General features: G+C 36.5%; 1 protein-coding gene across 2 annotated transcripts in view; it reads right to left on the reverse strand.

Annotated features, from left to right (window-relative positions):
- Positions 1-12002, reverse strand: part of CAP2 (cyclase associated actin cytoskeleton regulatory protein 2) — a 120911-nt gene extending 108909 nt beyond the window's left edge. The window contains exon 1 of one of the 2 annotated variants that reach the window (XM_075826605.1): positions 11784-12002. The gene's annotated coding sequence lies outside the window, so the exon portion shown is untranslated. The remainder of the gene's footprint in view (positions 1-11783) is intronic. The other variant, XM_075826604.1, reaches the window with a different exon arrangement.
- Positions 12003-13546: the final 1544 nt, after the last annotated feature.

A 13546-nucleotide genomic window follows, 5' to 3' on the forward strand; every position in this document is an offset into this window, starting at 1 on the left:
TATGAACTTATATTTTTTTACAGGTTGCTGTATATTGGGATCGGTAGTCACTGTCCCGGGTGCAGAAACAGTTACTGCCGATCGCTTAACTCTTTCAGCACCCTGGACAGTGACTATTTACAGACGTCTCCTAGCAACGCTCCCGTCATTACGGGAGCCCCATTGACTTCCTCAGTCTGGCTGTAGACCTAGAAATACATAGGTCCAGCCAGAATGAAGAAATGTCAAGTTAAAAAAGCAAGACGCATCCGCAGCACACATGACATGTGCATGACAGCTGCGGACTTCATTGCGGAACTTTGAATCTCCATTGAAGTCAATGGAGAAATTCCGCCATGAGTCCGCCACTGCTCCGCAACAGACAGAGCATGCTGCGGACACCAAATTCCGCTCCGCAGCCTATGCTCCGCAGCGGAATTGTACGCATCGTGTAAACGAACACTGCTAAATTAAAGTGAAAGTCAATGTAGAAACGGCTCCGCTGCGGATTAACGCTGCGGAGTGTCCGCAGCGGAATTTAAGTGAAATTCCGCCATGTGTGAACCCGCCCTTATGCTAAATAAAATCACACATTCATTTTTTGAAGCAGCTTTTTTTTTTAAACAAAGCCGGACGCGGATCAAACAGGAAGGAAAGGTATCAGTTCCTCCTTTATAATTCTCCTACCTTTTGGATTCTCTACTGGCTCTGGTTAAAAAAAAAATCTTTAAAAACTGCACAAAAAACGACATCAAAAACTGCATATGTGATTCTAGCCTAAGGCCACTATCTCACGAACGTAATAGAAGTGCTTTTTTGCACCTGTATTACGGACGCAACACCTGGACCTCCCACCGTTTATGGTGCTTTAACTAGCTTCAACGAATGGCATGAGGTCTGAGTTGCTGCGTCCGTAACACAGGCGTAAAAAAGCCCCCGTAATACGCTTGAGTGAAAGTGTTTTACTTCTGGCATGGTCTAACCATCTGGATTTAAAGATCTGTTGGTTTCTTGATTCGTGGTTAGCGAACTGGATATATGGGAAAGTGATCTGCACCGGCAATTCCTTCATTGAAAATAAATTCCGTTGTCTTATGGGAGAATGCTAGTCTTTTCAGTCCCAACCTTTCGTTGTCTTCGTTGCTGTTAGGGTATGTTCACACGACCTCTTTTCAGGCGTAATGGAGGCGTTTTACACCTCGAATTACGCCTGAAAAGACGGCTCCAATACGTCAGCAAACATCTGCCCATTGCTTGCAATGGGTCTTACGATGTTCTGTGCAGACGAGCTGTCATTTTACTCGTCGCTGTCAAAAGACGGCGCGGAAAATTACGCCCGCGTCAAAGAAGTGCAGGACACTTCTTGGGACGTAATTGGAGCCATTTTTCATTGACTACAATGAAAACCAGCTCCAATTACGTCCGTAAAAGACGCCGCGAAAAACGCGTGCACTTGTAAAAACTTCTGAAATTCAGGAGCTGTTTTCACCAAGATGTGTGTGGTATTACTTAACTCTTTTATATTGACTCAGAAGAAACATTACACTACTACTCTGCTCCTCACTTTACTTTTGAGATGCGATCTACATACACATCACTGAATCTTGTATGAATCCTCTGAAGCTGAATTATTCATTGAGGAATGAGCTGCCCCTCTCCTTCAGCCACGCAGCACGCAGGGTTAATGTCCTCACCCATTGAATAAAGTACAGTGGCTTGCTGCGTAGGGCATATTATACAGTTGTATTAAATAGTATTTGACCCTTCCATGTGTCCACTTTTATTGCATATTTGTCATACTGAAATGGTATCTGATCTGTGAACAAAATGCACCTTACATAATAAAGTGTCATGGATTCAGCCCACGTGGTGGAACACAATGTACACGTATGTCATTTATACCTGGGTTTACTGCGGGTAAAAAAAAAAACACATTGAAAATCCACGTTCATTTGTGGTAAGTACATTGTTTTGCCACAGGGCAAACTAACGGCGCATAACGGCGTGTGTGAAAGGGTCATAAAGCTGCATTCACATTGGATTAGTTTACGTTTCTTTTAAGTAGTCTGTTACTGTAGATGTGTAATACTAGAGAATGGGGATTTATGAATTTCCCTTTAAAAAAAATGGAGGCACTTTTACTAATACTTGTATATCACCACGCAATACGCTAGTATGAAGTGACAGTGTAGCGTGACATACAGTATTCCTCCATACAAAAAAGTCCCTTTGTGACAAGTATGTTGGTACCTTTTAGGCCATTTGCACACGTGTGTCGGTATGCACTAGCCATCGTCACTACAGACAACATACGGCCAGGAAACACTGACTTAGGCCTCATGCACACTTCTGTTAGCCGTCGTACGGCCGCTAATGACGGAAAAGTAAAACACGGACCGCACATGGATGACTTCCGTGTGCAGTCCGTTGTTTCAACTGACCAAATGAATGAAGTGATAGCACACTGGAAAAAATAACTGAAGTGGGCATGAGGCCTTAGAGGCCTGTGTGGAGAGTAGTTATATAGCGCACAGTGACATCCAGAGTGCTAACTCTCCCGCTAAGGAAGAGGTACAACAGCTTGTGCTTCTTATCTGCAAGGAGAGGCGACCCAGTGTTCCCTGCATCCCAGACCTAGGACCTCCTGGAGAGCAGCAATTCCTGGGTGTGTTTTGTCAGCCGCTGTCCCAAACATACAAAGGAGCAATGATGGCGGTGGCTACTGCCCAGCAATGATCTGTACAGGGTCTGGCTAACTGCATTTTTGGAGCCACAATAATGACTAGCTACTATTCAGGTGTAGTAGTCATGGTAGCCTAAAGGCACCTGCAACATCAAACTTTTCCAAAGTATGCCCCTCCAGACTCAGTCCTTATTATTTTGGCCAGACTTCCAAAACCAACCTCAGTTATCATTTCAGGACAATTCTGTATTCTCAGCCAGTGCCCAGAGATAGTGACTGTAATAACCCCTGAACTGATCCAGATAGTAGTAGATTGTCCCTACACCAGGGTCACATAGTACCTACACAGTGGTGACCTCTTTCAGCTATTCCCCACTTTTGTGCCAATGAAGAAGTGTCAGAACAACACACTTCTACGAGGTCCCAGATTGCTGTTTACTCCACTAAGGCCTCAAACGTGTTTTTATGGCCGCAATTCACCCGCAAATCTGCGGGTGAATTGCGCTCCCATTCATTTCAATGGGCCTATGCACACGACCGTGGTTTCCACTGTCCATGCATTGCCCAGGAACCTGGACTGCAAAAAGATAAAACACGTCTTATTACGGCTGTGTTTTGTGGTCCAGGCTCATAGAAATAAATGCACGCGGCCATGAAAACTCCACGGCACTCCGAGCCGAAAATCATGACCGTGCACCCCACTACAGTCGTGTGCATGAGGCCTAAAATGTACATGCGCGCCAACCAACCAGCAGCCACTTAATTGGAGCTAAGGCTGTGTTCACATCTGTGTTGGAGGCTCCGTTCAGTGCGTCTGTTGCAGATTCCATCACCTTTGACGGAAAAGATGGAGCAGCATGAAGAACTATTTTTTTTTTTGACAAACAGGAGACATTATGACGGAACATGACGGACTATTTTAAGTCAATGGTGTCTGTTGGGCTCCGTTGATGTCCGTCGTGCGATGAATCCCTCACAGTTTGAATTCGGTTTTTCGGCTTGTGTGACGGAATAGAAAAACGGAATTCTCAGCGCAGATGTGAACTTAGCCTAGTTCTTTCTGTGAAAATCATTACGGACAGAGATCATAACCAAGGAAGACAAGTTGGGCAGAAAGGATCCCAAATGTGTTATGTTCCAGGACAGTACTAGAAATCCACCTGAGAAGTGTATTATTTCACAAAGCTGGTGTAGGATCCGAACATATTTAAAAGCAATATCGTTTTTATATTTTATCAAAGTCAGTATACTATGAGGAGCGGTCAGCACACCTCTGGCTGGAGGCCATGTCTATTCATCCTCCCGATACTAGAGTAAAATTAATGTGGGAGTAAGTGACAGCATAGCGTGATCTCGCGAGTACAGATGGACATGAATGGAGAGAAGTGTATGATGGTGATTGGTCAGCGTCATACACTTCCCTTTACTATGCCCACTTGGTGAAAAGTGAAAAAAAACACCCAGTTGGGCATTAAGAACAAATTTGCATAACACTTAAAATGCTCATAACTTGGTCAAAAATAAAACGTTTTTTTTTTTTGTTTGTTTTTTTTTTTAAATACACATTTGACTCTACTTCTATTATGTCCTGTATTATGATGTACAGGGTCTACATGCAGATCTAGGATATAGCGAGATTAAATAATTGTTGGATTAGGATGAGATTTCGCTGCATTTACAGCTTGTAGCACTGCAGAGGCTGATAACGCGGTTAACGTACCCGTTGATTTGGGTTGTCCAGACTACAAAATGCAACTTATCATGCACACGCGTGTTGGAATATGTGACACAATTCATTTTTAAGGACTGCAAAATCGCTGTCACAAAATCATCATCCGGATCGAGACAAAGGAGCAAATCAGAAAAATAGTAACACAAAACAAACCGTATACAATATATGCCTATAAAGCAATATACCGTATACAATATAAGCCTACAAAGCAATATACCGTATACAATATATGCCTATAAAGCAATATACCGTATACAATATAAGCCTACAAAGCAATATAACGTATACAATATAAACCTACAAAGCAATATACCGTATACAATATAAGCCTACAAAGCAATATAACGTACACAATATAAGCCTATAAAGCAATATAACGTATACAATATAAGCCTACAAAGCAATATACCGTATACAATATAAGCCTACAAAGCAATATAACGTATACAATATAAGCCTACAAAGCAATATACCGTATACAATATAAGCCTACAAAGCAATATAACGTACACAATATAAGCCTATAAAGCAATATAACGTATACAATATAAGCCTACAAAGCAATATACCGTATACAATATAAGCCTACAAAGCAATATAACGTATACAATATAAACCTACAAAGCAATATACCGTATACAATATAAGCCTACAAAGCAATATAACGTACACAATATAAGCCTATAAAGCAATATACCGTATACAATATAAGCCTACAAAGCAATATAACGTATACAATATAAGCCTACAAAGCAGTATACCGTATACAATATAAGCCTATAAAGCAATATAACGTATACAATATAAGCCTACAAAGCAATATACCGTATACAATATAAGCCTACAAAGCAGTATACCGTATACAATATAAGCCTACAAAGCAATATACCGTATACAATATAAGCCTACAAAGCAATATACCGTATACAATAGAAGCCTACAAAGCAATATAACGTATACAATATAAGCCTACAAAGCAATATACCGTATACAATATAAGCCTACAAAGCAATATACCGTATACAATATATGCCTACAAAGCAATATACCGTATACAATATAAGCCTACAAAGCAATATAACGTATACAATATAAGCCTACAAAGCAATATAACGTATACAATATAAGCCTATAAAGCAATATAACGTATACAATATAAGCCTATAAAGCAATATAACGTATACAATATAAGCCTACAAAGCAATATAAACGTATACAATATAAGCCTACAAAGCAATATAACGTATACAATATAAGCCTATAAAGCAATATACCGTATACAATATAAGCCTACAAAGCTATATACCGTATACAATATAAGCCTATAAAGCAATATAACGTATACAATATAAGCCTACAAAGCAATATACCGTATACAATATAAGCCTACAAAGCAATATACCGTATACAATATAAGCCTATAAAGCAATATACCGTATACAATATAAGCCTACAAAGCAATATAACGTATACAATATAAGCCTACAAAGCAATATACCGTATACAATAGAAGCCTACAAAGCAATATAACGTATACAATATAAGCCTACAAAGCAATATACCGTATACAATATAAGCCTACAAAGCAATATACCGTATACAATATATGCCTACAAAGCAATATACCGTATACAATATAAGCCTACAAAGCAATATAACGTATACAATATAAGCCTATAAAGCAATATAACGTATACAATATAAGCCTATAAAGCAATATAACGTATACAATATAAGCCTACAAAGCAATATAAACGTATACAATATAAGCCTACAAAGCAATATAACGTATACAATATAAGCCTATAAAGCAATATACCGTATACAATATAAGCCTACAAAGCTATATACCGTATACAATATAAGCCTATAAAGCAATATAACGTATACAATATAAGCCTACAAAGCAATATACCGTATACAATATAAGCCTACAAAGCAATATACCGTATACAATATAAGCCTATAAAGCAATATACCGTATACAATATAAGCCTACAAAGCAATATAACGTATACAATATAAGCCTACAAAGCAATATAACGTATACAATATAAGCCTACAAAGCAATATAACGTATACAATATAAGCCTACAAAGCAATATAACGTATACAATATAAGCCTATAAAGCAATATAACGTATACAATATAAGCCTACAAAGCAATATACCGAATACAATATAAGCCTATAAAGCAATATAACGTATACAATATAAGCCTACAAAGCAATATACCGAATACAATATAAGCCTATAAAGCAATATAACGTATACAATATAAGCCTACAAAGCAATATACCGTATACAATATAAGCCTACAAAGCAATATACCGTATACAATATAAGCCTATAAAGCAATATACCGTATACAATATAAGCCTACAAAGCAATACACCGTATACAATATAAGCCTACAAAGCAATATAACGTACACAATATAAGCCTACAAAGCAATATACCGTATACAATAGAAGCCTACAAAGCAATATACCGTACACAATATAAGCCTACAAAGCAATATAACGTACACAATATAAGCCTACAAAGCAATATACCGTACACAATATAAGCCTACAAAGCAATATACCGCATACAATATAAGTATACAAAGCAATATACCGTATACAATATAAGCCTACAAAGCAATATAACGTATACAATATAAGCCTACAAAGCAATATAACGTATACAATATAAGCCTACAAAGCAATATACCGTATACAATATAAGCCTACAAAGCAATATAACGTATACAATATAAGCCTACAAAGCAATATACCGTATACAATATAAGCCTACAAAGCAATATACCGTATACAATATAAGCCTATAAAGCAATATACCGTATACAATATAAGCCTACAAAGCAATATACCGTATACAATATAAGCCTACAAAGCAATATACCGTATACAATATAAGCCTATAAAGCAATATAACGTATACAATATAAGCCTATAAAGCAATATAACGTATACAATATAAGCCTATAAAGCAATATACCGTATACAATATAAGCCTACAAAGCAATATACCGTATACAATATAAGCCTACAAAGCAATATAACGTATACAATATAAGCCTATAAAGCAATATAACGTATACAATATAAGCCTACAAAGCAATATAACGTATACAATATAAGCCTATAAAGCAATATACCGTATACAATATAAGCCTACAAAGCAATATAACGTACACAATATAAGCCTACAAAGCAATATACCGTATACAATAGAAGCCTACAAAGCAATATACCGTACACAATATAAGCCTACAAAGCAATATAACGTACACAATATAAGCCTACAAAGCAATATACTGTATACAATATAAGCCTACAAAGCAATATACCGTATACAATATAAGCCTACAAAGCAATATACCGTATACAATATAAGCCTACAAAGCAATATAACGTATACAATATAAGCCTATAAAGCAATATAACGTATACAATATAAGCCTACAAAGCAATATAACGTATACAATATAAGCCTACAAAGCAATATAACGTATACAATATAAGCCTACAAAGCAGTATACCGTATACAATATAAGCCTACAAAGCAATATACCGTATACAATATAAGCCTATAAAGCAATATACCGTATACAATATAAGCCTACAAAGCAATATACCGTATACAATATAAGCCTACAAAGCAATATAACGTATACAATATAAGCCTATAAAGAAATATAACGTATACAATATAAGCCTACAAAGCAATATACCGTATACAATATAAGCCTACAAAGCAATATAACGTATACAATATAAGCCTACAAAGCAATATACCGTATACAATATAAGCCTACAAAGCAATATACCGTATACAATATAAGCCTATAAAGCAATATAACGTATACAATATAAGCCTACAAAGCAATATAACGTATACAATATAAGCCTACAAAGCAATATAACGTATACAATATAAGCCTACAAAGCAATATAACGTATACAATATAAGCCTACAAAGCAGTATAACGTATACAATATAAGCCTATAAAGCAATATACTGTATACAATATAAGCCTACAAAGCAATATAACGTATACAATATAAGCCTACAAAGCAATATAACGTATACAATATAAGCCTACAAAGCAATATAACGTATACAATATAAGCCTACAAAGCAATATAACGTATACAATATAAGCCTACAAAGCAATATACCGTATACAATATAAGCCTACAAAGCAATATAACGTATACAATATAAGCCTATAAAGCAATATAACGTATACAATATAACCCTACAAAGCAATATACTGTATACAATATAAGCCTACAAAGCAATATACAGTATACAATATAAGCCTACAAAGCAATATAACGTATACAATATAAGCCTACAAAGCAATATAACGTATACAATATAAGCCTACAAAGCAATATAACGTATACAATATAAGCCTACAAAGCAGTATACCGTATACAATATAAGCCTACAAAGCAATATACCGTATACAATATATGCCTATAAAGCAATATACCGTATACAATATAAGCCTATAAAGCAATATACCGTATACAATATAAGCCTACAAAGCAATATACCGTATACAATATAAGCCTACAAAGCAATATAACGTATACAATATAAGCCTACAAAGCAATATAACGTATACAATATAAGCCTACAAAGCAATATACCGTATACAATATAAGCCTACAAAGCAATATACCGTATACAATATAAGCCTACAAAGCAATATAACGTATACAATATAAGCCTACAAAGCAATATACCGTATACAATATAAGCCTACAAAGCAATATAACGTATACAATATAAGCCTACAAAGCAATATAACGTATACAATATAAGCCTACAAAGCAATATACCGTATACAATATAAGCCTACAAAGCAATATACCGTATACAATATAAGCCTACAAAGCAATATAACGTATACAATATAAGCCTATAAAGCAATATAACGTATACAATATAAGCCTACAAAGCAATATAACGTATACAATATAAGCCTACAAAGCAATATAACGTATACAATATAAGCCTACAAAGCAGTATACCGTATACAATATAAGCCTACAAAGCAATATACCGTATACAATATAAGCCTATAAAGCAATATACCGTATACAATATAAGCCTACAAAGCAATATACCGTATACAATATAAGCCTACAAAGCAATATACCGTATACAATATAAGCCTACAAAGCAATATAACGTATACAATATAAGCCTACAAAGCAATATACCGTATACAATATAAGCCTACAAAGCAATATACCGTATACAATATAAGCCTATAAAGCAATATAACGTATACAATATAAGCCTACAAAGCAATATAACGTATACAATATAAGCCTACAAAGCAATATAACGTATACAATATAAGCCTACAAAGCAGTATACCGTATACAATATAAGCCTACAAAGCAATATACCGTATACAATATAAGCCTATAAAGCAATATACCGTATACAATATAAGCCTACAAAGCAATATACCGTATACAATATAAGCCTACAAAGCAATATAACGTATACAATATAAGCCTATAAAGAAATATAACGTATACAATATAAGCCTACAAAGCAATATACCGTATACAATATAAGCCTACAAAGCAATATAACGTATACAATATAAGCCTACAAAGCAATATACCGTATACAATATAAGCCTACAAAGCAATATACCGTATACAATATAAGCCTATAAAGCAATATAACGTATACAATATAAGCCTACAAAGCAATATAACGTATACAATATAAGCCTACAAAGCAATATAACGTATACAATATAAGCCTACAAAGCAATATAACGTATACAATATAAGCCTACAAAGCAGTATAACGTATACAATATAAGCCTATAAAGCAATATACTGTATACAATATAAGCCTACAAAGCAATATAACGTATACAATATAAGCCTACAAAGCAATATAACGTATACAATATAAGCCTACAAAGCAATATAACGTATACAATATAAGCCTACAAAGCAATATAACGTATACAATATAAGCCTACAAAGCAATATACCGTATACAATATAAGCCTACAAAGCAATATAACGTATACAATATAAGCCTATAAAGCAATATAACGTATACAATATAACCCTACAAAGCAATATACTGTATACAATATAAGCCTACAAAGCAATATACAGTATACAATATAAGCCTACAAAGCAATATAACGTATACAATATAAGCCTACAAAGCAATATAACGTATACAATATAAGCCTACAAAGCAATATAACGTATACAATATAAGCCTACAAAGCAGTATACCGTATACAATATAAGCCTACAAAGCAATATACCGTATACAATATATGCCTATAAAGCAATATACCGTATACAATATAAGCCTATAAAGCAATATACCGTATACAATATAAGCCTACAAAGCAATATACCGTATACAATATAAGCCTACAAAGCAATATAACGTATACAATATAAGCCTACAAAGCAATATAACGTATACAATATAAGCCTACAAAGCAATATACCGTATACAATATAAGCCTACAAAGCAATATACCGTATACAATATAAGCCTACAAAGCAATATAACGTATACAATATAAGCCTACAAAGCAATATACCGTATACAATATAAGCCTACAAAGCAATATAACGTATACAATATAAGCCTACAAAGCAATATAACGTATACAATATAAGCCTACAAAGCAATATACCGTATACAATATAAGCCTACAAAGCAATATACCGTATACAATATAAGCCTACAAAGCAATATAACGTATACAATATAAGCCTATAAAGCAATATAACGTATACAATATAAGCCTACAAAGCAATATAACGTATACAATATAAGCCTACAAAGCAATATAACGTATACAATATAAGCCTACAAAGCAGTATACCGTATACAATATAAGCCTACAAAGCAATATACCGTATACAATATAAGCCTATAAAGCAATATACCGTATACAATATAAGCCTACAAAGCAATATACCGTATACAATATAAGCCTACAAAGCAATATACCGTATACAATATAAGCCTACAAAGCAATATAACGTATACAATATAAGCCTACAAAGCAATATACCGTATACAATATAAGCCTACAAAGCAATATACCGTATACAATATAAGCCTATAAAGCAATATAACGTATACAATATAAGCCTACAAAGCAATATAACGTATACAATATAAGCCTACAAAGCAATATAACGTATACGTATACGTATAACCCGTCAGTGTGATTGAACTTGAACATGAAGATAATGGACCTGGATGTGGGGATTGGGATTCCCGCGCTCTGACATGCAGCCCGCTCCTCTCCTCCACATGCCCGACATGACAATAACAAGTAGGAGAAGGAGCTGCCATTACCTGCTTTCTGAGGACGGGCTGGTACAGATCCGATGAAACCCAGTATTATCAATGGAGCAGTTATACGGCGGATGAGGGCGCGCACATAAACACCGGCTGCAGCTCAGTCCCTCTGTTTGTCAGTCATGAACGACAGAGGTGGCCGCGAGCTCCAAATAAAGACAAGTGTTGTGGAGGCTGCGGCTGAGGGACGGCTGAGGGGAGGGACGTACTAGAAAGAATGACAGCTCCAGTCTACTGAAGGCTAGGGACCGGCCAACCTCACACGTACACATGATATAGCCCACCTACTGCTGAAATGATGCCTTATATTTTACACACCGAATAAAAGCTGTTTGGGAACTTGAATGGCGGTGCAAATATGTATAGAAAAAGCTGCATGAAAATAGCCCTGTTTTTGCCACACTCATACAATGGATTTTTGGCATATGGACTCCCCCATACTTGAGCATCACTGTATTATTTGTAATAACAGCTGTTTTCTAAGAAATGACCGTTGTTTTATAGGGAATATCAGTACAAAAGATGTATAGAAAAGGCTGCACATGTTACATAATAGACCCAGCTTTTTTCAATACAGTAAAATAATTTGCATATAGACTCCCCTATACCTGAAAAAAATGGAACAGGCCCTCATAGTGGCAGCATTGCACATTCTATGTGAATGGAAATCATGGCCCCCTTAATGTTTTTTTCAATTCCTTTTCGAAAAAATTTATTTTTCCATAAGAATACATAAGAGACAACAAAATTTGATCAGCACGTTCCAACAAAATGAAACAAAACTTGTATACAGGTGCAAGGAAGCCTAAGGCTGGGTTCACACAGAGATTTTTGGCGTGGAAAACGCTCGCAAAACTCGCCAAAAAACGGTCGAAAATGCCTCCCATTGATTTCAATGGGAGGCGGGGGTGGTTTTCGTCCGCGAGCCGGAGAAAGAAGGGACATGCTCTATCTTCGTGCGATTATGCCTCTGACCTCCCATTGACATCAATAGGGGGCAGAGAAAGCGGATTTCGCTGCGTTTTATGCCCGCGGCGCTTCCAAACAAAATTTTGAGGCAGATTTTCCACCTGCAAAAAAACTGTGTGAACCCAGCCTAAGGCTGCAAACAATACAATATCCAAAAATGGCGGCAGCACTCCGCAAACACGAAAGCCAGCTAAACACTATAAATAAATAAATATGCTTTGCTGCTGAATCTACTTACAGTAGTGAGGTTCTTAGCGCATATTTTGATGGTTCCTACCATCTCCCGGTATATGTAGTCTTCAGTGGCGGATTAAGTAGACCATAGGCCCTGGGCTGTTACCCAAACTTGGGCCCCCCTTCTCCACCGCCGCACTGCCGCGCCGTAACTATTGCTAACACTACCTTTTTGCGCAAGCATTAACAAATAGGTGATTCCCCTTTCACAGGGCTGTGTCCCCACATACTGACAGAATCACACTGGGCAGGGACACGTCCTCCTGACAAGGGGAATGGTAACACACATTTGTCTATCAGTCCTGGACTGCACAAAGACTTTATGTGGAATACAAGGATTTCCTATAATAAACATGTCATAATTGTGTCACACACTGTAAAGTAAAGCACCACATACAAAGTGCCCCCTGTAGGTAGCGCCAACCCCCCATGTAGATAGCGCCACACACACACACACACACACACACACAAAACACACGTTTAGATAGCGCCACACACACATATCCCCCTGTAGATAGCGCCACACCCCCCCCCCCCTGTACATAGGGCCACACACA

Source organism: Rhinoderma darwinii, chromosome 5 (genome assembly GCF_050947455.1).
Source record: "Rhinoderma darwinii isolate aRhiDar2 chromosome 5, aRhiDar2.hap1, whole genome shotgun sequence".
Taxonomy (NCBI): Eukaryota; Metazoa; Chordata; class Amphibia; order Anura; family Rhinodermatidae; genus Rhinoderma; species Rhinoderma darwinii.